Source organism: Panthera uncia, chromosome B4 (genome assembly GCF_023721935.1).
Source record: "Panthera uncia isolate 11264 chromosome B4, Puncia_PCG_1.0, whole genome shotgun sequence".
Classification (NCBI taxonomy): Eukaryota; Metazoa; Chordata; class Mammalia; order Carnivora; family Felidae; genus Panthera; species Panthera uncia.
Genome location: NC_064809.1, coordinates 19,549,678 through 19,575,385, shown reverse-complemented (window position 1 = coordinate 19,575,385; position 25,708 = coordinate 19,549,678). Strand labels below are relative to the sequence as shown.

General features: G+C 38.6%; 1 protein-coding gene across 13 annotated transcripts in view; it reads right to left on the bottom strand.

Annotated features, from left to right (window-relative positions):
- MLLT10 (MLLT10 histone lysine methyltransferase DOT1L cofactor) overlaps positions 1-25,708 on the bottom strand; it is a 235,295-nt gene that overhangs the window by 173,701 nt on the left and 35,886 nt on the right. For 12 of the 13 annotated variants that reach the window (XR_007456916.1, XM_049626907.1, XM_049626910.1 and 9 more), the window contains exon 3: positions 21,495-21,549. The gene's annotated coding sequence lies outside the window, so the exon portion shown is untranslated. Of the gene's footprint in view, positions 1-19,517; positions 19,565-21,494; positions 21,550-25,708 lie in introns of all 13 variants that reach the window. The other variant, XM_049626908.1, reaches the window with a different exon arrangement.

Sequence of the window (25,708 nt, the reverse complement as noted above, 5' to 3'; positions counted from 1 at the left end):
AAAAAAAAAAAAAAAAAAGTGGGCAATCAAGGGGCGCCTGGGTGGCTCAGTCAGTTAAGCGTCCAACTTCAGCTCAAGTCACGATCTCACGGTCCGTGAGTTCGAGCCCCGCGTCGGGCTCTGGGCTGATGGCTCAGAGCCTGGAGCCTGCTTCCGATTCTGTGTCTCCCTCTCTCTCTGCTCCTCCCCCGTTCATGCTCTGTCTCTCTCTGTCTCAAAAATAAATAAACATTAAAAAAAAAATTTTTTTTTTTAAATAAAAAAAAAGTGGGCAGTCAAAGCATAAGAGACACGTAAAAACTGAGAACAAACTGAGGGTTGATGGGGGATGGGAGGGAGGGGAGGGTGGGTGATGGGTATTGAGGAGGGCACCTTTTGGGATGAGTACTGGGTGTTGTATGGAAACCAATCTGACAATAAATTTCACATATTGGAAGAAAAAAAAAAAAAAAGTGGGCAGAGAACCTGAATAGACAGTTTCCCAAAGAAGACATACAGATGGAGGCACATGAAAAGATACTCAGTATCACAAATCATCAGGGATATGTAACTCAAAATGACAATAGGTATCACCTTACACGTCACGCTGGCTATAACCAAAAAGAGAAAAAAGAACAAGTGTTCACAAGCATGTGGAGAAAAAATAACCCTCATATGCTATTAGTGTGAATGTAGAGTGGTGTGGACACTAAGGAAAATGGTATCAAAGTTCCTCAGAAAGTTAAAAACAGAACTACTGTACAATCCAGGAATTCCACTTCTGTGAATTTATCCAAAGACAATGAAAATACCAATTCAAAGAGATACACACACCCCTACTGTATTTTCGGCATTATTTACAATACCCAAGATACGGAAGCAACCAAGTGTCCACGAAGAGATGAATGGATAAAGATGATGCGGTACACGGGTGCACACACACACTACACAATGAGCTACCTCTCAGCTATAAAACAGAACGGAAACTTGCCATTTGCAACAACGTGAATGGACCTAACGTGTATTATGCCAAGGAAAGTAAGTCAGAGGGAGGAAGACAAATACGGTATGATTTCACTTACATGTAGAACCTAAAAAATGAACCAAACAAGCAAACAAAAGGGAAACAGACTCATAAATACAGGAAACTGTTGGTTACCTTAGAGGGGAAAGGCTGGGGAAGATGGTGGGTAAAATAGGGGAGTAGGAGGTACAAAACTCCACCTCAAAATAGTATCATGGTGATGTGATGTAGCGCACAGAAATAACATTGGGGTTATTTTGTAACATAAGCAAATACCAAATCGCTATGAAATACACATGAAACTAAGAGGATACTGCATATCAACCGTCCTCCCTTTTAAAAGGTTAATAGCTGGGGCACCTGACTAGCTCTGTCAGCACAACATACAACTCTTGATCTCAGGTCCTGGGGCTGACAGCGCTGAGCCCGCTTGGGATTCTGCCCCTTCCCCCCTCTCTCTGGCCCTCCCACTCTCACTCTTGCTCTCACCAAAAAAAGAAATAAAAACAAAAACCACAATGAGATATCACCTCAGAACTTCAGAATGGCTAAAATCAAAACTCCAAGAAGCAGCAAGTGTTGGTAAAATCAAAACTCCAAGAAGCAGCAAGTGTTGGCAAGGATGTGGGGAGAAAGGAACTCTGACGAGAATGCAAACTGGTGCAGCCACTAAGGAAAACAGTATGGAGTTTTCTCAAAAAATCAAAAACAGAACTACCCTAAAATCCAGCAATAGCACTAGTCACTATTGAGTATTTACCCAAAGAATTCATTCATTTGAAAGGATATATGCACCCCTATGTTTAATTGCAGCATTATTTACAACAGCCAAATTACGGAAGCAGCCCAAGCATCCATCCAAGATGAAAGAATAAAGAAGATGTGGTATATTTACACAATGGAATATTATTCAGCCATGAAAAAGAATGAAAGCTATCTGCAACAACATGTAGGGATCCAGAGGGTATAATGCTAAGTGAAATAAGACAGTCAGTGAAAGACGAATAAAATATGATTTTACTCATGTAGAATTTAAGAAAGAAAACAAATCGACAAGAAAAAAGAGACAAAAAAAATCCAGACTCTTAACTACGAATACCAGAGGGAGGTGGGGGCGGGGGATAGGTAAAGGGGATCACGAATACACTTATTTTGACGAGCACTGAGTACAGAATTCTCAAATCATTATAATGTCCACCTGAAGCTAATATAACACTGTATGTTAACTATACTAGAATTAAAATTTTGTAATTAAAAAAAAAAGTTCTTAAACAAAAAAGTGTACAGCAACCAATAAAATAGTCAATGTGAGGCTCAAACTCACCACCCCAAAATCAAGAGTTGCATGCTCTACCAACAGAGTCAGCCAAATGACCCAATAGGCAACTTAAAAACAGTCAGTTTTGGGCTCCAGGAGTTAAGACTGGAGAAGTAGGAGGAGGACCTCAATTTTCCTCATCCCTCAAACACAGCTGTATTGAAATCAGATTACTTGGAACAGCCAGGAGATAGATCTGCGGAGCAGCAGAAGTATCTCCAGTCGGAGGGAGACAGCTTGGCAGGATCAAGGTGCATGTAGGTGAGCTGGGGGAGATAAAGCGGCGGGCCCACGGAGGAGAGCGAACCCTTTCTGTGGAGAGACACAAGGGAGACAAAGAGATAGGGGTTGTGAAGGTGTGGCATCGAGTTAGCAACAAGAGACACAGACTAGGTAGCAAGAAGCACTGAGGATGCCAGCTCTTTTTGGAAACAGCTTTGGAGCCAAAACGCTGACGTTTTAAATTTTTTTCTATTTACTGTTTATTTTTGAGAGAGAGAACAAATAAGTGGGAGAGGGGCAGAGAGAGAGGGAGACACAGAATCTGAAGCAGGCTCCAGGCTCTGAGCTGTCAGCACAGAGCCCGACGCGGGGCTCAAACCCACAAGCTGTGAGATCATGACCTGAGCTGAAGTTGGACACCCAACCGACTGAGCCACCCAGATGCCTCTGAAAGGGGGAGGTTTTAGAACTGTGTGACTTTCTCTGGAGCGAAACCACGGCCCATGCTCCTGGGGAAGTGGGAGCTGGCCCCGGAGGGCGTAGTGTGGTGTAGTGATCTCACAGGCACACTGGGAGAGAACAATCCCATTCCTGGAGTACTCTGGGAAGAGGGTTTATTGCCTCGCCAAGGACAAAATTCCTGGCATGTGCCCACCAAAGGCCTTTCATCAGCAGGGTGGCAAGGCTCTACTCCAGAGGGGAGACCCCCACTGTGCTGGGTCCTTTAAGACCCTGGGTTTGGAATCCCAGCCACACCTTGAGTTCCGGGTCCTTTAAGACTCCGGGTTTTGGGGCACCTGGGTGCCAGGCGTTCAGCATCCAACACTTGATCTCGGCTCAGTTCATGATCTCATAGTTCATGAGTTAAGAGCCCCACATCAGGCTATCAGCACAGAGCCTGCTTGTGCACTCTCTTTCAAAACAAGTAAGTAAGACATTGAGGAAAAAAGACGACTTCGGATTTTGAATCCCAGCTGCGTGCCAGAGGAAAAAACAGCAAGAGAGTTTGGGTGCAGGACAAGCTGGCTTCCCTCACTAATCTGTGAGGGCTGCCTGAACAGCAGGGGTTGAGATACCTGGTCACAGGACAAGAGACTGGGGTGGTGTCATCACCGCCCCCCAACACCAACATGGTGGGATTTCAGAGAGCAATACAGTGGCCGCCACTGGTGGCAAGGCCTGCTTACCCCAAACCCTGCCCAACCCTGCCTGGCAACGGCTCACTTACTGGGGCAAGAGTAACACTAAGCCAAGACAGCCAGCCTCTCCTCCTGACAAGTACAGCCACCAGCATAGCGTCCAGGCACCAACAGAGAACACTTTTTTTTTTTTTTGGTTTTTTGTTTTTTTTACCTCCTTCATATTGCGCTTCTGGAATAAGGCTCATAGTTTGATTTTTTTTGGTCATTTTATTTTTATCGAAGCTTTTTTAATTCTTTTTCCTTTTCTCTTTTTTTCTGTTTTTTTTTCCTTTCTTTTTTCTTGGAATCTGATGTATACTTTTGATTCTGTTTTTTGTTATTGTTGTTCCTTTTCTCATTTTATAGGATCCAGCTCCCTGTTCCCCGTTATTTATTTTCCAGACTTACTTCAACAACAACAAAAAAATCAAAGCACACCTGGTTAAAGGTCCAAACACTTCACTACTGCAAGCAAGGAGGAGCTCTCCAGAAGACTGACCAGTGGGAAAGAGCAGCCAAATCACAACAGCACAGTGCACACAGCATACACCAGAAGCACTCTGTGGAGTGCCAGGCCCTCGTCAGCATATGACCCCTTTTTAATATAGTTGCACTCTCAGGTGCAGGAAACATAAGATTTAAATACACACAAAAGATGGAAATTTAGCCAAAAGGACAAGACGCAGGAATTCTCCACAAAAGAAAAATCAAAAATAAATCACAGCCAGGGACTTGCTCAAAACAGATATTAAAAATATATATATGAACAAGATTTTGAACCAAAGTCATAACCCTACTAGCTAGGCTTGAAAAAACGCATAGGGGAGGTGGGGGGAGGTAGGTTAAATGGGTGATGGGCATTAAGGAGGGCACTTGTTGGGGTGAGCACTGGGAGTTATATGTAAGTGATGAATCACTGGGTTATACTCGTGAAGCCAAGACTACGCTGTATCACTCTATGTTAACTAGAGAATTAAAAAACAAAAACAAAAAACATAGAAGACACCGGAGAAACTTCTGCTGCAGAGATCAAAGATCAAAGAACTAGTTAGGATGAATTTAAAAATGCTATAACTGAGATGCAAAACAAACAGGATACAGGGACACCGAGGACCAATGAAACAGAGGAGAGAATAGGTGAAATAGAAGATAAAATTATGGAAAATAATGAAGCTTTAAAAAAGAGGGAAATGGGGCACCTGGGTGGCTCAGTCGGTTAAGCGGCTGACTTTGGCTCAGGTCATGCTCTCGCGGTCCGTGAGTTCAAGCCCCGCGTCAGGCTCTGTGCTGACAGCTCAGAGCCTGGAGCCTGTTTCAGATTCTGTGTCTCCCTCTCTCTGACCCTCCCCTGTTCATGCTTTGTCTCTCTCTGTCTCAAAAATAAATAAACGTTAAAGAAAATTTTTTTAAAAAAAGAGGGAAAGGAAGTAGCTAGATCATGAAGAGAGACTTTAGAAAACAAAGTGATTTCATGAAATGAAATAATATTCATATCATAGGAGTCCCAGGAAGAGTGAGAAAAAGGGACAGAAAGTTTATTTGAACAAATTCTAGCTAAGAACTTCCCTAATCTGGGGAAGGAAACAGGCACCCAAGGACAAGAGGCACAGGGAACTTCCTTCAAAACCATCAAAAACAGGACAACATCACGAGTTCTCATAGTGAAACTTACAATATACAAAGATAAACAGAGAATTCTGAAAGCAGCTAGGGACAAAACGTCCTTAATCTACAACAATAGACACACAAGGTTAATAGCAGACCTGTCCAAAGAAACTTGGCAAACCAGGAGGGAGTGACAGAAAATATTCAATACGCTGAATACAAAAAATGTGCAGCCAAGAATCCTTAATCCAGCAAGGCTGTCATGCAGAATAGAAGGAGAGATAAAGACCTCCCAGACAAACAAAAACTAAAGGGGTTTGTGACCACTAAACTAGTCCTGCAGGAAATTTTAAGGGGGAGTCTGGGTGGAAGATGTTTAAAAAAAAAAAAAAAAAAAAGACCAAACATCAAAGACCACAGAGAACATCACCAGAAACACTAAATCTATGTATAACACAATGGCACTAAATTCGTATCATTCAACAATCACTCTGAATGTAAATAGACTAAATGCTCCAATTAAAAGACACAGGCTATCAGAATAGATAAAAAAATAAGATCCATCTATATGCTGTCTACAACAGACTCATTTTAGACCTAAGGACACCAACAGACTGAAAGTGAGGGGATAGAGAACCACCTATCACACTAATGGAGATCAAAAGAAAGTGGGAATAGCCATACTTACATCAAACAAACTAGATTTTATTTTATTTTTTTAAATGTTTATTTATTCATTTTTGAGAGAGAGCATACACAAGAGCACAAGTGGGGGAGGGGCAGAAAGAGAAGAGGAAACAGAATCTGAGGCAGGCTCAGAAACTGTGAGATCATGACCTGAGCCAAAGTCAGACACTTAACCAACTGAGCCATCTGGGTGCTCCCACACAAACTAGATTTTAAAACAAAGACTGTAGGAGCACCTGGCTCAGTCAGTTAAGTGTCTGACTTCAGCCCAGGTCATGATCTCGTGGTTCATGGGTTCATGGGCTTGAGCTCCGCGTCGTGTCGGGCTCTGTGCTGACAGCTCAGAGCCTGGAGCATGCTTGGGATTCTGTCTCTCCCTCTCTACCCCTCCCCCACTCGCACTCTGTTTCACTCAAAAAAAAAAAAAAAATGAACATTAAAAAAAAATTTTTTACCAAAGACTGTAATAAGAGACAAAAAAGATCATTATAACATAATTAGTGAGTATATCCATCAAGAACACCTAATCATTGTAAATATTTATGCCCCCAACATGAAAGCATATAAATCAGTTAATCACCAACATAAAGAAACTCATAGATAATAATACCACAATAGTAGGAGACTTTAATACCCCACCTACAGCAATGGAAAAATCATCTAAGCAGAAAATCAACAAAGAAGCAATGTCTTTCAATGACACACTGGGCCAGATGGTCTTAACAGATATACTCAGAACATTTCATCATAGAGCAGCAGAATGCACATTCTTCTCCAATGCACATGGAACATTCTCCAGAACAGATCACATACTGGATCACAAATCAGCCCTCAACAGGTACAAAAAGACTGAGATCATACCATGAATATATTCAGATCACAACACTATGAATCTTAAAATCAACCAGAAGAAAAAATTTAGAAAACCCTCAAATACATGGAGGTTAAAGAACATCCTAATAAAGAATGAATGGATCAACCAGGAAACTAAAGAAATTTAAAAATACATGAGAGCAAATTACAATGAAAACATGACATTCCAGACTTACCAAAAAGAAAAGAGAGAGGACCCAAATAGATAAAATCACCAATGATGGAGGAGAGAACACAACCAACACCATAGAAATGCAATTATAAGAGAATACTATGAAAAATTATATGCCAACCAACTAGACAATCTGAAAGAAATAAATTCCTAGGCACTTTGACACTACCAAAACTCAAACAAGAAAAAACAGAAAATTTGAACAGGCCCACAACCAGCAAAGAAATTGAATGAGTTATCAAAAATCTCCCAACATATAAGAATCCTGAGCCAGATGGCTTCCCAGGAGAATTCTATCAGACACTGAAAGAATACCTATTCTCAAACTGTTCCAAAAAGCAGAAATGGAAAGAAAGCTTCCAAACTCATTCTATGAAGCCAGCATTACCTTGATTCCCAAACCAGACAAACACCCCACTAAAAAGGAGAATTACAGGCCAATATCCCAGATAAACATGGATGGAAAATTTTTCAACCAGATACTAGCAAACTGAATTCAACAGGACATTAAAAGAATTATTCACCATGATCAAGTGGGTTCCTGGACTGCAGGGCTGGTTCAATATTCGCAAATCAATCAGTATGATGCACCACATTAATAAAAGAAAGAATAAGAACCATATGATCCTTTCAATAGATGCAGAAAAGGCTTTTGACAAAACACAACATCCTTTCGTGATAAAAACCCTCAAGAAGTAGGGATGGAAGGAACATGCCTCGACATCATAAAAGCCATATATATATGAAAGGTCCACAGCTAATATCATCCTCAATGAGGAAAAACTGAGAGCTGTCCCCCGACAGTCAGGAACACAAAAGGGATGTCAACTCTCACGACTGTTGTTCATTCAACATAGTACTGAAGTCCTAGCCTCAGCAATCAAAAGAAATAAAAGGCATACAAATTGGCAAAGAAAAAGTCAAACTTTCACTCTTCACAGAGGACATAATATTCTACAAGGAAAGATTCCACCAAAAAACAGCTAGAACTGATACATGAATTCAGCAAAGTCTCAGGATATGAAATCAATGTACAGAAATCAGGTACATTTTTGCACACCAATAATGAAAGAGCAGAAAGAGAAATCACAGAATCGATCCCAATTGCACCAAAAACCGTAAGAAACCTTGAAATAAACCTAACCAAAGAGGTAAAAGATCTGTACTCTGAAAAGTACAGAAAGCTTAAGAAATTGAAGAAGACACAAAGAAATGGAGAAACATTCCATGCTCACAAAAGGGAGAACAAATATTGTTAAAATGTCCATCCTACCCAAAGCAATCTACACATTCAACGCAAACCCTACCAAAATAATACCAGCATTCTTCTAAGAGCTAGAACAAACAATCCTAAAATTTGTATGGAACAACAGAAGACCCCAAATAGCCAAAGTAATGTTGAAAAAGAAAACCAAACCAGGAAGCATCACAATCCCAGACTTCAAGCTATATTACAAAGCTGTGATCAAGACAGTATGATACTGGCACAAAAACAGACACAAAGATCCATGGAACAGAATAGAGAACACAGAAATGGACCCACAAACGTATGGCCAACTAATCTTTGACAAAGCAGGAAAGAATATCCAATGGAATAAAGACAGTCCCTTCAGCAAATGGTGCTGGGAAAACTGGACAGCGACATGTAGAAGAATGAACCTGGACCACTTTGTTACACCATACACAGAAATAAATTCAAGATGAAAGACCTAAACATGAGGCAGAAAACCATCAAAATTCTAGAGAAAGCAGGCAACAACCTCTTTCACCTTGGCCACAGTAACCTCTTACTAGACATGTCTCAGAAGGCACGGGAAACAAAAGCAAAAATGAACTATTGGGACCTCATCAAGATGAAAAGCTTCTGCACAGCTAAGGAAACAATCAACAAAACTAAAAGGCAACTGACCTTTTAGAATGGGAGAAGATATTTGCAAGTGACATATTGGATACAGGTTAGTGTTCAAAATCTATAAAGAACTTATCGGGCTCCTGGGTGGCTCAGTTGGTTAAGCATCTGACTTCGGCTCAGGTTGTGATGTCATGGTTTGGGAGTCCGAGCCCCACTTCATGTAAACGCGAGCTGGGCTTCGGGTGAGCCACTTGTCTAGCTCTGCCCCTCATGGGATTATCTCTCTGTCTCTGCCTCTCACTCACTAGCATCCTCTCTCTCTTTAAAAAAAAAAAGAAAGAAAGAAAGAACTTCTCAAACTCAACACCCAAAAAGCAAATAATCCAGTGAAGAAATGGGTGGAAGACATGAATAGACACTTTTCCAAAGACATCCAGATAGCTAAAAGACACATGAAAAAATGCTCCACATCACTCATCATCAGGGAAATACTAATCAAAACCACAATGAGATACCACCTCACACCCGTTAGAATGGCTAAAATTAAAAACTCAGAAAACAACAGGTATTGGTGAGGATGTGGAGAAAGGGGAACACTTCTGCACTGTTGGTGGGAATGCAAACTGGTGCAGCCACTCTGCAAAACAATATGGAGTTTCCTCAAAAAATTAAAAATAGAACTAACCCTGCAACCCAGCAACTGCACTAGTAGGTATTTATCCAAAGGATACCAAAATGCTGATTCAAAGGGGCACATGCACCCAAATGTTTAGAGCAGCACTATTGACAGTAGCCAAATTATGCAAAGAGACCAAACGTCCACTGACTAATGAATGGATAAAGAGGATATACTATACATATACAATGGAATACTATTCAGCGATCAAAAAGAATGAAATCTTATCATTTGCAACAATGTGGATGTAACTAGAGTGTATTATGCTAAGTGAAATAAGAGAAGACAAATATCATATGATATCACTCATATGTGGAATTTAAGAAATACAACAAATGAACATAGGGGAAGGAAAGCAAAAATAAAAACTGAGAGGGAGGTAAACCATAAGAGATTCTTCATACAAAGAACAAACTGGATTGCTAGAGGGGAGGTGGGTAGGGGGATGGGCTAAATGGTTGATGGGCATTAAGGAGGGCCCCTGATGGGATGAGCACTGGGGGGTTATAGGTAAGTGATGGATCACTGGGTTCTACTTCTGAAACCAACACTACACTGTATATTAGAATTTCAATAAATTAATTTTTTAAAAAAAGTTTTATGTCACTTTTACTTGCTCTTGTTCCACCCCTCCTCAGATTGATAATGGTCTGGAAGACTGTATCCCGTGTCTCTAGTGTGGAACTCTCATCCCTGGTTCCAGAAGGGATACAGCAAAGCTTGTTCGCAAAGACCTGCGTTTTTTAACAGGCCTAACTGTATGACGGGCAGAGAAAGCACATGAAGGACTGACTCAAGGCATTTGCCTTTGTTTCCCTTAACTTGGCTATTTCTCCAAGTGGTATGAATTTAAGAGATTAATTGTAATCACCATGGTAACTACTTAAAATATATATAAAAAATGAAATAAGAATTAAAATCTGTGGGGTACCTATCTGGCTTAGTTGGTGGAACATGAAATTGTTGATGTGAGGGTGGCAAGTTCAAGGTCCGCACTGGGTATAGAGATTACTTAAAAATAAAATCTTAAAAGGGGCGCCTGGGTGGCTCAGTCGGTTGAGCGTCCGACTTCAGCTCAGGTCACGATCTCACGGTCCGTGAGTTCGAGCCCCGCGTCAGGCTCTGGGCTGACGGCTCAGAGCCTGGAGCCTGCTTCTGATTCTGTGTCTCCCTCTCTCTCTGCCCCTCCCCCGTTCATGCTCTGTCTCTCTCTGTCTCAAAAATAAACATTAAAAAAAAAAAAAAGAAAGAAAAAAGAAAATACTATGAACAATTACACACCAACAGATTAGACAACCTACATGAAATGGACAAATTCCTAGAAACACAAAAACTAACAAAACTGAAAGAGAACATCTGAACAGATAAAGAGACTGAATCGATAAGCAAAAATCTCTCAGCAAAGAAAAGCCCTGGATCAAATGCAGTCCCAAGTGAATTCTACCAAACATTTAAAGAAGCATTAGGGGCACCTGGGTGGCTGAGTGGGTTAAGCATCCAACTTTGGCTCAGGTCATGATCTCATGGTTCATGAGTTCGAGTCCCAAATCGAGCTCTGTGCTGACAGCTGAGAGCCTGAAGCCTGCTTCGGATTCTGTCTCCCTTCCTCTCTGTCCTTCCCCCACTCACATTCTCTCCCTCTCCCTTTCCAAAAATAAACATTTAAATAAATAAATAGATAAATAAATACATAAATACATAAATAAAATAAAATAAAATAAAATAAAATAAAATAAAATAAAATAAAGCAACAAGCAAGCAAGCAAGCAACCAACATTAACACAGGGGGCACCTGAGTGGCTCACCTGGTTAAGCATCTGACTCTAGATTTCATCTCAAGACATGATCTCATGGTTCATGAAATCAAGCCCTGCATCCAGCTCTTCTGTGCTAACATCCTGAAGCCTGCTTGGTATTCTCTCTCACCCTCTATCCCTGCCCCTCTTTCTCAAAATAAATAAATAAACATTTTTTTAAAAGAATAAAATAAAGAAGCATTAACACAAATCTCAAACTCTTCCCATTAATAGAAGAGGAAGAATCACTTCCTAATTAATTCATTCTATAAGGTCAGCATGTTATCAAATGCCCCCAGAGCCCGACAAAACATAGGAAAACAAAATTACAGACCAATATCCCTTATGAATATACATGCAAAAAATCTCAGCAAAATACAGTGTATTAGTACCCTAGAGCAGCCATAAAAAATATTACATCAAATTTGGTAGCTTAAGAAAACAGATTTATTCTTTCACAGTTTGGGACACAGAAATCCAAAATCAACAGGCTTCTATCCTAACTTCTGGTGGCTCTGGCAATCCTTGGCATTTCTCAGTTCACAACTATGTAACTCCAATCTCCACCTTAGTCTTCACATGGCCATGTACTGTGTCTCCTGTGTCTTCTCCAATCATCTTTTACAAGGACATTTATCATTGGATTTAGTGTCCATACTAGGCCAGGATGACCCCATTCAAGATCTTTACCTTAATTATATCCGTAAAGACCCTTATTCCCAAATGTGGTCATATCCTGAGGTTCTGGACGGGGAAATCTTTTGGGGGACAAAATTAAATAATTAAAAGAATTATACACCATGATCAAAAGGGATTTATGATAGAAATACAAAGGGTGTACAACATAAGAAAAACAGTCAATGTAATATATACCATTAATTTTTTAAAAAATTTAAAAACCACATCACCATCTCAATACAAAAAAAGCATTTGACAAAATTTGACAGCTTTTCACAAGATACACTCAACAAAATAAAAAAATGGAACTTCCTCAATATGATAAGGAGAATTTTTGAAAAATCTACTGGTAACAACTAACTCAATAATGAAAGACTGATACTTTTCTCCCTAATATCAGGAAGAAGACATGGACACCCACTATCTAGTTCCACCGCTATTCAACATTGTACTAGAAATGTTAGCTAAAGCAATTAGGCAAGAAAAATAAAAAACATAAAAAACATCCCAATTGGAAAAGATTAAGTAAAACTATCAGTATTCACATCATCTTACCTAGAAAAAACCCTAAAGAACACACAAAAAACATTAGAACAAATTCAGTAAAGCTGCAAGGTGTAAGAACCACAAGATATCAGTTTTATTTCTACATGTGAACAATGAACAACCCAAACAGAACATTAAAGAAAAAATCCTTTTGTATCTAAAAGAATAAAATACTTAAACAAAGGATGTGAAAGACTTCCCCACTGAAAACTATAGAGCAAGGCTGAAAGAAATTAAAGACATAAATAAATGGAAAGACACCCCACATTCATACAATAAAAAACTTAACACCATTAAGATAATAACTTTACCCAAAGCAATCTACAGATTCAGCACAACCCCTTATCAAAATTCCACAGATCTTTTTTGCAATCCTCAAAAATCACATGGACTAGAACCTGAACAGTCAAGCAATACTGAAAGAGAAAAATAAAATTGAAACATTCACAGTTCCCAATTACAAAACTTATTATCAAAGCTATGGCCTTTCAAAAGTTTGTATTGGCATTACAACAGACATAAAGACCAATGGAATAGTAGAGTCCAGAAATAAATCCATGTATCTACAGCCAACTGATTTTCAACAAGGGTACCAAGACCAGTCAATGGGGAAAGAAGAATCTCTCCAACGAATGGTGCTGGGACATCTGGATATCCATATGCAAAAAAAAAAAAAAAAAAAAGTTGGATTTAACTCAAAATGGATCAACAACTAAAAAAGTTCTAAAAAGAGAAGTCTTAGAAAGAAACATAGGTATAAATCTTACTGACCTTGGATAGCAATGGATTCTTAGATATGACACCAAAAGCATGAGCAACAAAGAAAAATTAAATAAACTGATACTAATCAAATTAAAGACTACTGTGAATCAAAGGACATTATCAAGAACATGAGAAGACAACATACAGAGTGGGAGAAAAGATTTGCAAATCATGTATCTGATAGGGATCCAGAATACATAAAGAAGTCTTACAGCTCAACAACAAAAAGACAGACAACCCAATTACAAAATAGAAAAGAATATAAATAGGGGTGCATGGGTGGCTCAGTCAGTTAAGCGTCTGACTTCGGCTCAGGTCATGATCTCGCAATTTGTGGGTTGAGCTCCATGTCAGGCTCTGGGCTGAGAGCTCAGAACTGAGAGCGTGCTTCGAATTCTGTCTGTCTGTCTGTCTGTCTGTCTCTCTCTCTCTCTCTGCACTTCCCCTGCTCGTACTCTGTCTCTCTCTCAAAAATAAATAAACATTAAAATTAAAAGAGGGACAGCTGGGTGGCTCAGTCGGTTGAATGTCTGACTTTGGCTCAGGTCATGATCTTGAGGTTCATGAGTTCAAGCCCCACATTGGACTCACTGCTGTCAGCCTGTCAGCGCAGAGCCTGCTTCAGATCCTGTGTCCCCCTATCTTTGCCCCTTCCCCACTTGCACTTTCCCCCAAATAAATGTTAAAGGGAGGGGAGGGGAGGGGAGGGGAGGGAAGGAAAGGAATAGACTTCTCTCCAAAGAAGATTCACATATGGCCAAAAGGCTCATGAAAAAAATGCTCAACATCACTTATTAGGGAAACAGAAATTAAAACAACAATGAGGTACCACTTCAAACTCACTAGGATGGCTATAATTTAAAAATTCAGAAAAAAGTTAAGTGGTGGTGAGAATGAAAAGGAATTGGATCTCTCATACTTTGCTTGGAGGACTGTAAAAATGGTGCAGCCACTATGAAGAACAGTTTGGTGGTTCCTCAAAAAGTTAAACACAGAATCACTGTACGACCCATCAATGCCACTCCTAGTATATACTCCTCAAATCTAAAAACAGATAAAATAGGTTCTTCTACAACAATGTTCACAGTAGCACTATTCAAAACAGTCAAAAGGTAGAAACAATGCAAACATCCAACATAATGTAATCCCTCTCGTATGCATGTGCACACACACTCTCGCTCTCCTCTCTCTCTCTCTCTCTCTCTCTCTCTCTCTCTCTCACACACACACACACACACACACACACACACACACACACACAAATACTATTCAGCCATAAACGGGACTGAAGTACTAATACAGGCTGCAACAGTGATGACCTTGAAAACATTATGCCGAGAAAGAAGCCAGACTCAAAAGGTCATACGCTGTGTGATTATTATACTTAAGTAAAATATACAGAATAAGTAAACCCATAGAGACAAAAAGCAGACTGATGGTTGCCAGGGGCCAGGGGAAGAAGGTAGAATGCACAGTTTCTGCTTATGAAAGTGTATTTTCTTTTAGGGTAATAAAAATGTTTTGGAAATAAGGGCAATTAGGGGCACCCGGGTGGCTCAGTCAGCTGAGCATCCAACTCTTGATTTCAACTCAGGTCATGATCTTGCAGTTTGTGGGATTGAGCCCCCTCTGGCTCTGCACTGATGGTGTGGAGCCTGGCTGGGATTCTCTATCTCCCTCTCTCTCTCTGCCCCTCCTCCACGCACGAATGCACTCTCTCAAAATAAATCCACTTTTCAAAAAAATGTTTTGGGGGCACCTGGGTGGCTCAGTTGGTTAAGCATCTGACTTTGGCTCGGGTCATGATCTCATGGTTCATGACTTCGAGCCCCATGTTGGGCTCTCCGCTCTCAGCACAGAGCCCACTTTGGATCCTCTGACCCACTCTCTCTCTGCCCCTCCCCTGCTCATGTTCTCTCTCTCTCATCATTCTCTCTCAAAAACAAATAAAACATTAGAAAAATATTAAAAAAGAAAGAAAGAAAGTAAGTAAGTTAGTTAGTTTTGGAAATTAACAGGGGTAGCAGTTGACCAATACTGTCAAAGTACTAAATACCACTGAACTGTATATCTTAGGATGGTAAATTTTATTCTACAGGAATTTTACCTCAATTTTAAGAAAAAAGAATAAAAGATCTTGTCCTTCCTTCACAAACTGTATTTCAGGATAATGAAATAATTGATAAGAAATAGGTTTTCTTTATAGAAGTAATCCTGCTAGACAGGATGGAGTGGTGGGAATAAAAAAAGTAATCCTAATGCATGATAGAATATCACAATTTATTCAACCTCTATTCAATAAAATAATGGTCTAGATACTGGTCAACAGCTGCTGATACCACAAAAAAGAAAAAAGGAAGTATCATATGCTTCATGAAGAAGTATACAACACCATGAAGTATTTTTAGCTGCCCCCACAATAAACTGAACGATCAAGCCTAACTACTCATGTACAGAAAATACATGGAACAAAGCAACGTGTTCACACACACACCATCTGAGATGCCATCAACAACATCTACTGTGAGAAACCCTGCAGGGCAAATGTCCCACATTTTCCACAAGTAAACCAACAAGGAAATCAAGGGGGAGGATTACAAAGAGACCTAAGAGATATTTTAAGCAATTGCAACGTAGGCACCTTATAGATCCAGCTTATGGACCTTATTTGGATACTGACTCATTCAAACATAAAAAGATAACATTTAGGGGTACCAAGTGGCCCAGTGGGTTAAGCGTCAGACTCTTGATTTCGGGTCAGGTCATGATGTCACAGTTCATGAGACCAAGGCCCACACTGGGCTCGGCACTGACAGCACGGAGCCTACTTGGGATCCTGTCTCTCCCTCTCTGCCCCTCCCCTATGCTGGCATGCATGCACATTCTCTCTCTCTCTCAAAACAAATACATAAACAATAAAAAAATTAAGAAAAAGATAAAAACAGAAAAAGAAAAACATTTAGGAGACAATCAGGAAACTTCAAACAAAGACTGAACGGTTGATGGCTTTTAAGAATTTCTTGTCAATTTTTTATGTGTCATAATATATTGTGTATTTTTTAAATATCCATGCGTGTCAGTGATGCTCACAAAATTCAAAATAATCGTAAGAATGGGGTATGGAAAGGTATAAATGAAACAAGACTGGCCATGACTTGATCACTGTTAAAGGTTGGTCCCTGGGGATTCTCCCTACTTTTTTGTAGGCTCAAAATTTCCCATAATGAAATAGACATATAATTTTTCAATATACCTGTAAACTTTTACCACTTAATACCTCTGATGTCCATTCCTTCATTTTTACCCTCCTACTACTATCTTCAACCAGTCCCTCATCAATCTCTCCCTTAGACTGCAATAAAGCAGAGTCTCATCTTTGCAAGGTTCAGATTCTAAAGCAAAAAATAAGCATAATCAAAACTATCCTTGGGGCACCTGAGTGGCTCAGTCAGTTAAAGGCCCAACTTCAGCTCAGGTCCTGATCTCGTGGTTTTTGAGTTCGAGCCCTGTGTCAAACTCTGTGCTGACTACTCAGAGCCTGGAGCCTGCTTCAGATTCTGCGTCTCCCTCTCTCTCTGCCCCTCCACCACTTGCACTCTGTCTCTCAAAAATAAACATGAAAAACAATTTTAAAAAAACTATCCTTGAAAAATCCCTTAAAATTCCAACAGAAAATGCATTACACTGTATATCATTTTGAATATATATAAATATCAAGATTCTGTAAGTTCTTCTCATCTTTCTGTCACATAGTGTCTACCAATGACCCTCAATTCATTTTGAAATTTCTTCAACAATTCAAGTAATAAATAATCCAATTAAAAATGGGCAGAGGACATAGACATTCCTCCAAAGAAGACATCTAGATGACCCACAGACACATGAAAAGATGCTCAACATCACTCATCATCAGAGAAATGCAAATCAAAAGCACAATGAACTATCACCCCACACCTGTCATAATGGCTAAAAAACACAACAAACAAGTGTTGGTGAGGATGTGAGGAAAAAGGAACCCTCGTGCACAATTAGTGAAAATGCAAAATTGTGCAGCCACTATGGAAAACAGTATGGAGGTTCCTCAAAAATTAGAAATAAAATTGCCATATGATCCAGCAATCACACTCCTAGGTATTTACCCAAAGAATACCAAAAAACTCTGGTTTGAAAAGATATATTCACTCCTATGTTTATTGCTGCATTATTTACAATAGCCAAATTATGGCAGCTGCCCAAATGTCCACTGACAGATGAATGGCTAAGAAGATGTGGGAGTGCCTGGCTGGCTCAGTCAGAAGAGCATGCAACTCCTGATCTCAGGGTTGTGAGTTCAAGACTCACGCTGGGTGCAGAGATTGCTGCAAAGTAAATAAACTTAAACTTTAAAAAAGACATAGTATATACATATAATGGACTATTATTCAGCTATTAAAAGGAACGAAAGCTTGTCATTTGCAACAACACAGATGAATCCAGAGTTATAATGCTAAGTGAAAAAAGTCAGAGAAAGACAAATACTGTATTATTTCACTCATATGTGGAATTTAAGAAATGAACAAACCAAAAAAAAAAGAGACAAACCAAAAAAAAAAAAAAAAAAAGTACTCTTAACTATAGAGAACAAACTAATGGTTACCTGAGAGGAGGTGTGGTGGGAGGCGGTGGGGGGGGGGGGTATGAAATAGGTGAAGGGGAAGAAGAGTATTAACACTTATCAGGCTGCCTGGGTGGCTCAGTCAATTAAGCATCTTAAGTTTGGCTTGGGTCATGATCACATGAGATCAAGCCTGGGCATGGCACCTGCCTAAGATTCTCTCTCTCTCCCTCTGCCCTTCCCCCCCTCAGGCTCTCTCTCAAAAACCAAACCAAACAAAAATGTGTAATACTCTTGATGAGCATGGAGCAATATACAGAATTGCTGAATCACTATCTTCTACTCTTGGAACTAATATAACACTGTCTGTTAACTATACTAGAATTAAAATTTTTCTTAATTAAAAAAATAAACGAGAAGTAACATCACCACCTCTTGCCTGACCCCTCAATAATATATTTCATATCTTTGTCAATGATGGTTGGGAAAACCTTACAGTCATTCACAGGGAGTCCCATTAACGTTTGCCTAGAGTGTATGCTCACTGGGTAAAATGGCAAACTGAATTACCTCTACAATTTATTTATTTGCCTATATCTATCTCTCCCCATCCCCCAGGATATATAGTTGATTTCAAGTATGTTAAATGCACTTATAATTCAGCTCCACTATTCTTTTTTATAGCTGGTGTAGTGTCATATCCTTCCAATCTATTCACCACAATGCCATCAGAGAGTGATCCTTCTAAAATAGAAATCTGTTACTCCTCAGCTTCAGTGGCTCCCCACAATCAACAGGATGGAGTTCTTAGGACAGAAAAGGAGGTGGGGAAGGAGCGGTGGGGGGGGGGAGGGGTAGGGAAGGGAGGAGAAGGGAAGGACAGGAGCAGGGGAGGGGAAGGACAGGAGCAGGGGAGGGGAAGGAATGACAACTTTGTGTGTATTATCAGTTTCACCTCTCAGAAGGCCTGCCATTCAAACCTTAGTCTAATTCCCAATTGTTTCCAATTCTGTATATCTGTGTCTTTATCATTTGCTTCTCCTTCTGCCTGTAATACCCCAACCCCACTTTTCACATACTAACCTATGTTAAGCTTAAGTATTTACTTACCTTTAACAACTGAGAACTACATACAGCAGCTGAGATTGAGAAAATTAAAAGCTGCATTGAGAAACTCCTCATCCTGATTGCCAGAAAAGGAAAACCTAAACTAAAAACGTGTAACATACTTTCCAGCATGAAAAAAAGGGTATTGGATATTAAAGAACAGTTATTATCAATACTGTACCATCAGGTACATTGTGGGGTTTTGTTAACTACTCTAGAAATATAATTAGCATTTCTATAGGAAAATGCATTCCAGGTTCCAAAATAATTTACAAATCAATTTTGGAACATAATTTAGTCAGAATGTTTTAAATACACATCAAATTTAGACTCTAACAAAGATGGCATTTCAAATCAGTGAAGAAAAGATGAACAGTTTAATAAATGGTGATGGGACAAATGGAAGCATTTTAGCATCTAGGAAAAAATAAAGTTGGATCCATACCTCACATTGTATTACCTGGATACATTCCAAATGTATCAAAGATTAAACTGTAAAAAAAAAAGAAACCATAAAAATACTAGAGGAAAATGTGAAAGAATTCCTTTACTAACTCTGGAGTATGGAAAGCCTTTCTAACTAATGGTTCAAAATACAGAAGCCATGAAAGACAAGATTAAAAAATAAACCTAAATAAAAATCAAGAACTTCTGCATGGTAAAAAGCCCCAGAAGACTGAACAACTGGGAAAACCTGGTTCAACTCATATCACAAAAGCCTAAGGAATGAGGGGCTCCTATGAAAGCTCCAACAAATCAAAAAGAAAATGATCAACAACCAAAGAGAAAAATCATATTAACAGACCACAAAGAGAAAAATGCAAATTGCTTTTAAAAATGTAAGATGCTCAGCTTTACTCATAATAAGAGAAATGTAAAATAAATGCTCTGAGATACCAATTTTCACCTACTGGATTACCACAGGGTATGAAGAACACAAGTTTTTCATTCACTGCTGCTGGAAACAAATTGGCACAACCACTAGGGAGAATAATTTGGGAATATCTACCAAATTAACTGCAAAATGCCTTTCACCCAACAGTTCCACCCCTGGGAATTAATAATCCTACAGACATAAGCGCATATATGCAAAATGACATGTATACAAGTCATAAAAGCAGAAGATCAGAAAGTCTATCAACAGGTGACTGATCACACAAAAAAAGAAAGCTTTAAACCATTAATAAATAGATAAATTTGTTCACTGGAAAAATTAAGATACTTAAAAATTAGAGAAGAAAATATTTGTTAATTCACATTTATTTCTATATGCAAAAATAAAAAACCTAGAAGGATATGTAGAGAAGTAATAACAGCAACTATATCAAAGCAGGAAAGTTGTTGAGAAACTAGGCAAATGGTGAACAAGGATAGGAGAAAAGGTTTCTAACATTTTTTAAATTTTGTACATGACTGTGTAACAGTCTAACCATTAAGTTTGTATACAAATAAATTTATGTAGAGCCAGGCAAAAACATTTTATTTTTCCCTTTCATTTACTAACATCATTACTCTATCCCAAAATGCTTTAGAATTGGCTGCCCAAAATGGAAGTGTACTAACAGTAGTTATAACCTGTGCTTTTAAAAGTTTCTTTATCGGTTAGTTTTCATAGTATGCACAGTTTAAGACATTCGTGTTTACATATTTAAGAATGGTACTGAGTTATAAAGAAACACGGATTTCTCAGAGGAAAGTAATGAAAAATGGAGATATAAATGAGAAATACACAAGGGTTCTCAGGAAAGCACACCAAAATTTAAAGACAGAAGTCAGTATTTCTTTATATTCAAGCAACAAAATTCCTCAGGGTGTTAAAATTAAGAATTCACTGGAGGGGCGCCTGGGTGGCTCTGTCGGTTGAGCGTCCGACTTCGGCTCAGGTCATGATCTCACGGTCCGTGAGTTCGAGCCCCGCGTCAGGCTCTGTGCTGACCGCTCAGAGCCTGGAGCCTGTTTCAGATTCTGTGTCTCCCTCTCTCTGACCCTCCCCCGTTCATGCTCTCTCTGTCTCAAAAAAAATTTTTTAAATTAAAAAAAAAAAAGAATTCACTGAAAATATCATCTGTCTAGCAATACACAAAAGAGAGGGAAAAAAAGATTCTAAAACACTAGAGTTTAGCTCTAACAAAAAAAAAGTGGCTTATGTTTTCAAAAATAATTTCTAATATAAGAAACTGTACCCATTTTTTCTTAAATCAAGATTTTAATTAGAAGTATGTAGACCATTCTGCACAAGAAAAGTGCTTAAAAGTTTGCCCACGAAGTAGGGGGGGAAAAATCCATAAATTACATACACTACTATTACAATTATTTGAGTGGTAAACATTTATTTGATATTATAATACGAACTGCCAGATATTTTTAAATACCCCCCACTCCACTTTTCAATAAAAAAATTTTTAAAAGTCTCTGTACTTACCCCCATTATCTGTTCTTTTTAAAGCTCCATCCTTATGAGGACACAGTTCACATCTCTATGTAAAAAAAAGAAAAAAAGATTTTTCAGATTACCAAGCTATAACAAATTCTCTATAACTTCAAAACTATTAAAAATGTGGGAGTATGTGCACTACTTACCACTAAGAGTTTTTCAGAACATTCCTCACAAAGTAATTCTCCTCGACACGGGATCATCCTCAGAACACCAGATAATTTTATACACATATATACATATGTGCGTATATAAATACGTACACATATACACATATGTTTTAAGTAATTGCTACACCCAATGTGGGGTGTGAACTCACAACCCACAGATCAAAGAGTCACATGCTCTGACTGAGCCAACCAGGAACACCATCAGATAACAGCTTTACAAAAGTATTACTCAACTATTACATTCCTGCCATGATTTTTTGTAACATGAATAAATACAAAGAAGGGGCTGAAGCACAGTTTTGTTTTGTTTTTTTTGTTTTTTTTTTTTATTTATTTTTGGGACAGAGAGAGACAGAGCATGAATGGGGGAGGGGCAGAGAGAGAGGGAGACACAGAATCGGAAACAGGCTCCAGGCTCCGAGCCATCAGCCCAGAGCCTGACGCGGGGCTCGAACTCACAGACCGCGAGATCGTGACCTGGCTGAAGTCGGACGCTTAACCGACTGCGCAACCCAGGCGCCCCTGAAGCACAGTTTTTAACATTTGCCTCTATCCCTTTGCTTTCTGTCTAGGATTATCTAGTATTATCATAGTCAGTTAGGTTTGGTTTCTCCTAAAATAAAGAGCCAAAGTCAAAAACTTTGAATTTTGATTTAAATGAGGGGCAGCTGGGTGGCTCAGTTGGTTAAAGCGCCCGACTTTGCTCAGGTCGTGATCTCACAGTTTGTGGGTTCGAGCCCCGCATCGGGCTCTGTGCTAACAGTTTGGACCTGGAGACTGCTTTGGGTTCTGTGTCTCCCTCTCTCTACCCCTCACCTGCTCACACACACTCACTCTCTCTCTCTCAAAAATTAATAAACATTAAAAAAAATCGGGGGGGGCGGCAAATACTGTTTCATATACTGTTGATAGCACTATAATCCAATTCTTTTGGAAAGCAATTTATAGCAACATGATTCCAGAAAACTAATTCAATTACTTCATTTCTAGAGAGCCAAAGGAAAAATATGATAGAAATAGCACTAAGTACTATGTGTCATTTTTATATCATTTATATACTTTAATTTCAAGACATGAAAATGTATGTATATAAAAATACTTTATATGGCTTTTTATTGTAACTATAAAAATTGTATGAAAACTGTATAACACTGAGAGAACTAATGTAATAGTACATTAACAAATATTTATACATAGAAATGAACTCTAAAATATACAAAACATATTAACAGGACTATGGTGAGGATGGTAAGATTATGAGTGAATTTATTTCTTTATTCCAAAATACTTCATTTCTTTTATAATTGGAATTTTTGTAGCAATACACTACTACATGTTATATCTTCCTACTAAAGATAAAAATAATATAGGAGACTTTAAAGAAAAAACTTTCAGGAAAAGAAAAGAAGGTTAAGTTATAGTCAGAAGACTGTACCCTAAACCCAGGAAGAAAGGATCTGGTATGAGGGACCTTGGACCACAGGGACTCCAGATCCTATAGTCAACCAATCCAAAGTGGAAGGTTTTATAGGGCAGGATGCAGTCACACATGTTACTATTACAATTCCACAGATCCATTCTTATTTTAGTGAGAAGTAGTGTTAAAAAGGTATAAGTAGGGGGCCAAGGCAGGGGAAAAAACTAAAAATTAAAAATTAAAAATAGTGCAAGTAAATCCTATGAAAGGTAACAGACATTATAAGGAAACCAAAAACAAACAAACAAGCACACATTAAAGACCTCACATTTTAGAGGGAAAAAAAAAAAGAAAAGAAAACGAAGGAAAAAGAAAAAACACCTTTAACTGAAATGGCCCCAACAAATGCCAAGTTACACAAGGTGGCTCTTTCTTTTCTACATCATACAGTATAGCAAAAAATGATGCAACTATTTTCCATCTTCAGAATGTAAATGTCAATTTCCAAATACTTTTACTACTTTATATTAGATTCTTCTGCCAAAGGATAAAACCCACTATACTTCACTAAATCAAGTACAGCCAACAAAAATACTGATCTTCAGGAAGCTGTGGTTATGTAACAATCTATTGCACTCATACTGGCTTGCCCACACTGTGATTACCATCATATTGCAAAAACAACAAGGTAATAAATGAAAATAATATAAATAGATAAAAATAAATAAAATGATAAAAGAGAAGGTTTTAAGTTTGATCTTCCTCATATTATATAGAAGATATAACTGTGGCATACAGACGCATCTGTAGGATAAAACATTTACCATCACTATTTCTTTTTTTTTTTTTTTTTTTTTTAAGCAAAAGATAAAAAATAAATCTAAAATAACCTATCTTGGGGCACCTGATGTGGCTCAATCGGTTAAGTGTCCGACTTCAGTTCACGTCATGATCTCATGGCTCATGAATTCAAGCCCCGTGTCAGGCTCTGTGCTGACACCTTCAGAGCCTGAAGCCTGCTTTGAATTCTGTGTCTCCCTTTCTCTCTGCCCCTCCCCTGCTCATGCTCTCTCTCTCTCTCTCAAAAATAAACTTTTTTTTTAACTTTAAAAAAAATAAAACAAAATAATCTATATTCTCTTGTGTTTTACAAAGGCTCAAGGTTACAACAGAAATGAGCAACCTAGCGCCAAGGTTGTGGTCTCCAAACAACATTTCCCAAAGGAACCAGGACCCCTAAGAGATGTAGAGAATTCTTGGTCTAGGTCAAGTAAGTCCAGGTAACTTGTTCTATCAACTAGCCAGGAAGCAATAAAAGACTACTGTAGTCATGTCCAAAGGATTTATCAGCCAACCTAAAGAGGTTCCTGCCAGCCAAAGATGAAATCATTTAAGACCAATAAAAGATAATAACTGCAATGAACTGAAACACACCAAATATTTTTAAATCTGTAATAAAATTCATTTGTACTTCCAAAACAGCTAAGTAAGGTTATAAGAGAGAAACTCCTATACAGATAAACAGCCAGATTCTGGTTTCCCACTAGAAGTCAAAACGTGGAAGGAACCAGCAAGAAGTCTCCCATTTTTTAGGACTTACTTTTAGCCTGAAGGCAAATTTGTACATACAGGATCTGTCTCACTAACCTTGGACCATACATGCACAGAACAAGCTTGAACCCAATTAAGGAAAAATGAAATAAAAGAAGATTTAAGCAACTGCTCAAAATATAGAATAAGCAGTCTGAATCCAACCAAATCAACTGCCTGATAAAAGCAGTAACAATTTCCTCAAAGGAATATAACAGAATCAAGGCTTCCCACATACAACATTCACAACGTCTAGAAAACAATCCAAATTACCTAATCTATTAAGAACCAGAAAAATGTTAATCACGCTTACCATAAACGACAATCAATAAAGGCCAACCAACCTTAAGATGACCTAGACACTGGAATTAAGACTTTAAATAGAGATTATACTAGAGTCCTAGGAGGCAAATAAAAATGTACCTCTATGAAGTGAAATAAGAAATCCCAACAAGAAACTATAAAAAAGAATTCGATAAAAATTCTAAAACCCAAAGCTAAAATTCGTGAAGTGAAAAATTTACTGGACAGATTTAACAGAATCAAGATGACAAATAGAGTCAGTGAGCTTGAAGCTACACTAACTCAAATCTTTACTCTGAGAGAAAATAGTGGGGAAAAAATGAACAAGGCTTCAGGGACCGACTGAATGGTATCAAGAAATCGAACATGTATAACTGATGGTCTGGAAAAGGAGGAAGAGAAGAGGTAGGGAGTAAGAATACAGAATATGAGAATACCAAAAAGAGTTCTGAAAACTAGTGGATGAAAATTTTGATTTGAAGAAAGACAACTTTATGGATTCAAAAAGCACAGGGAATCCCAAATAGCCAAACTGGTTGCTGAAAAGCAAACGCAGGAGAATCTCTTCAAGGAGCCAAGAGAAAATGACACATCAGATACAGGGGAACCACCGGTGATTAGAGAAATGGCTGATTTCTCATCATAAAGTATGGAAGCCAAAAGACAGTAAAATACAATCTTTAAAGTGCTTCAAGAAAAAGAACTGTAGTTCCACCCAGAAT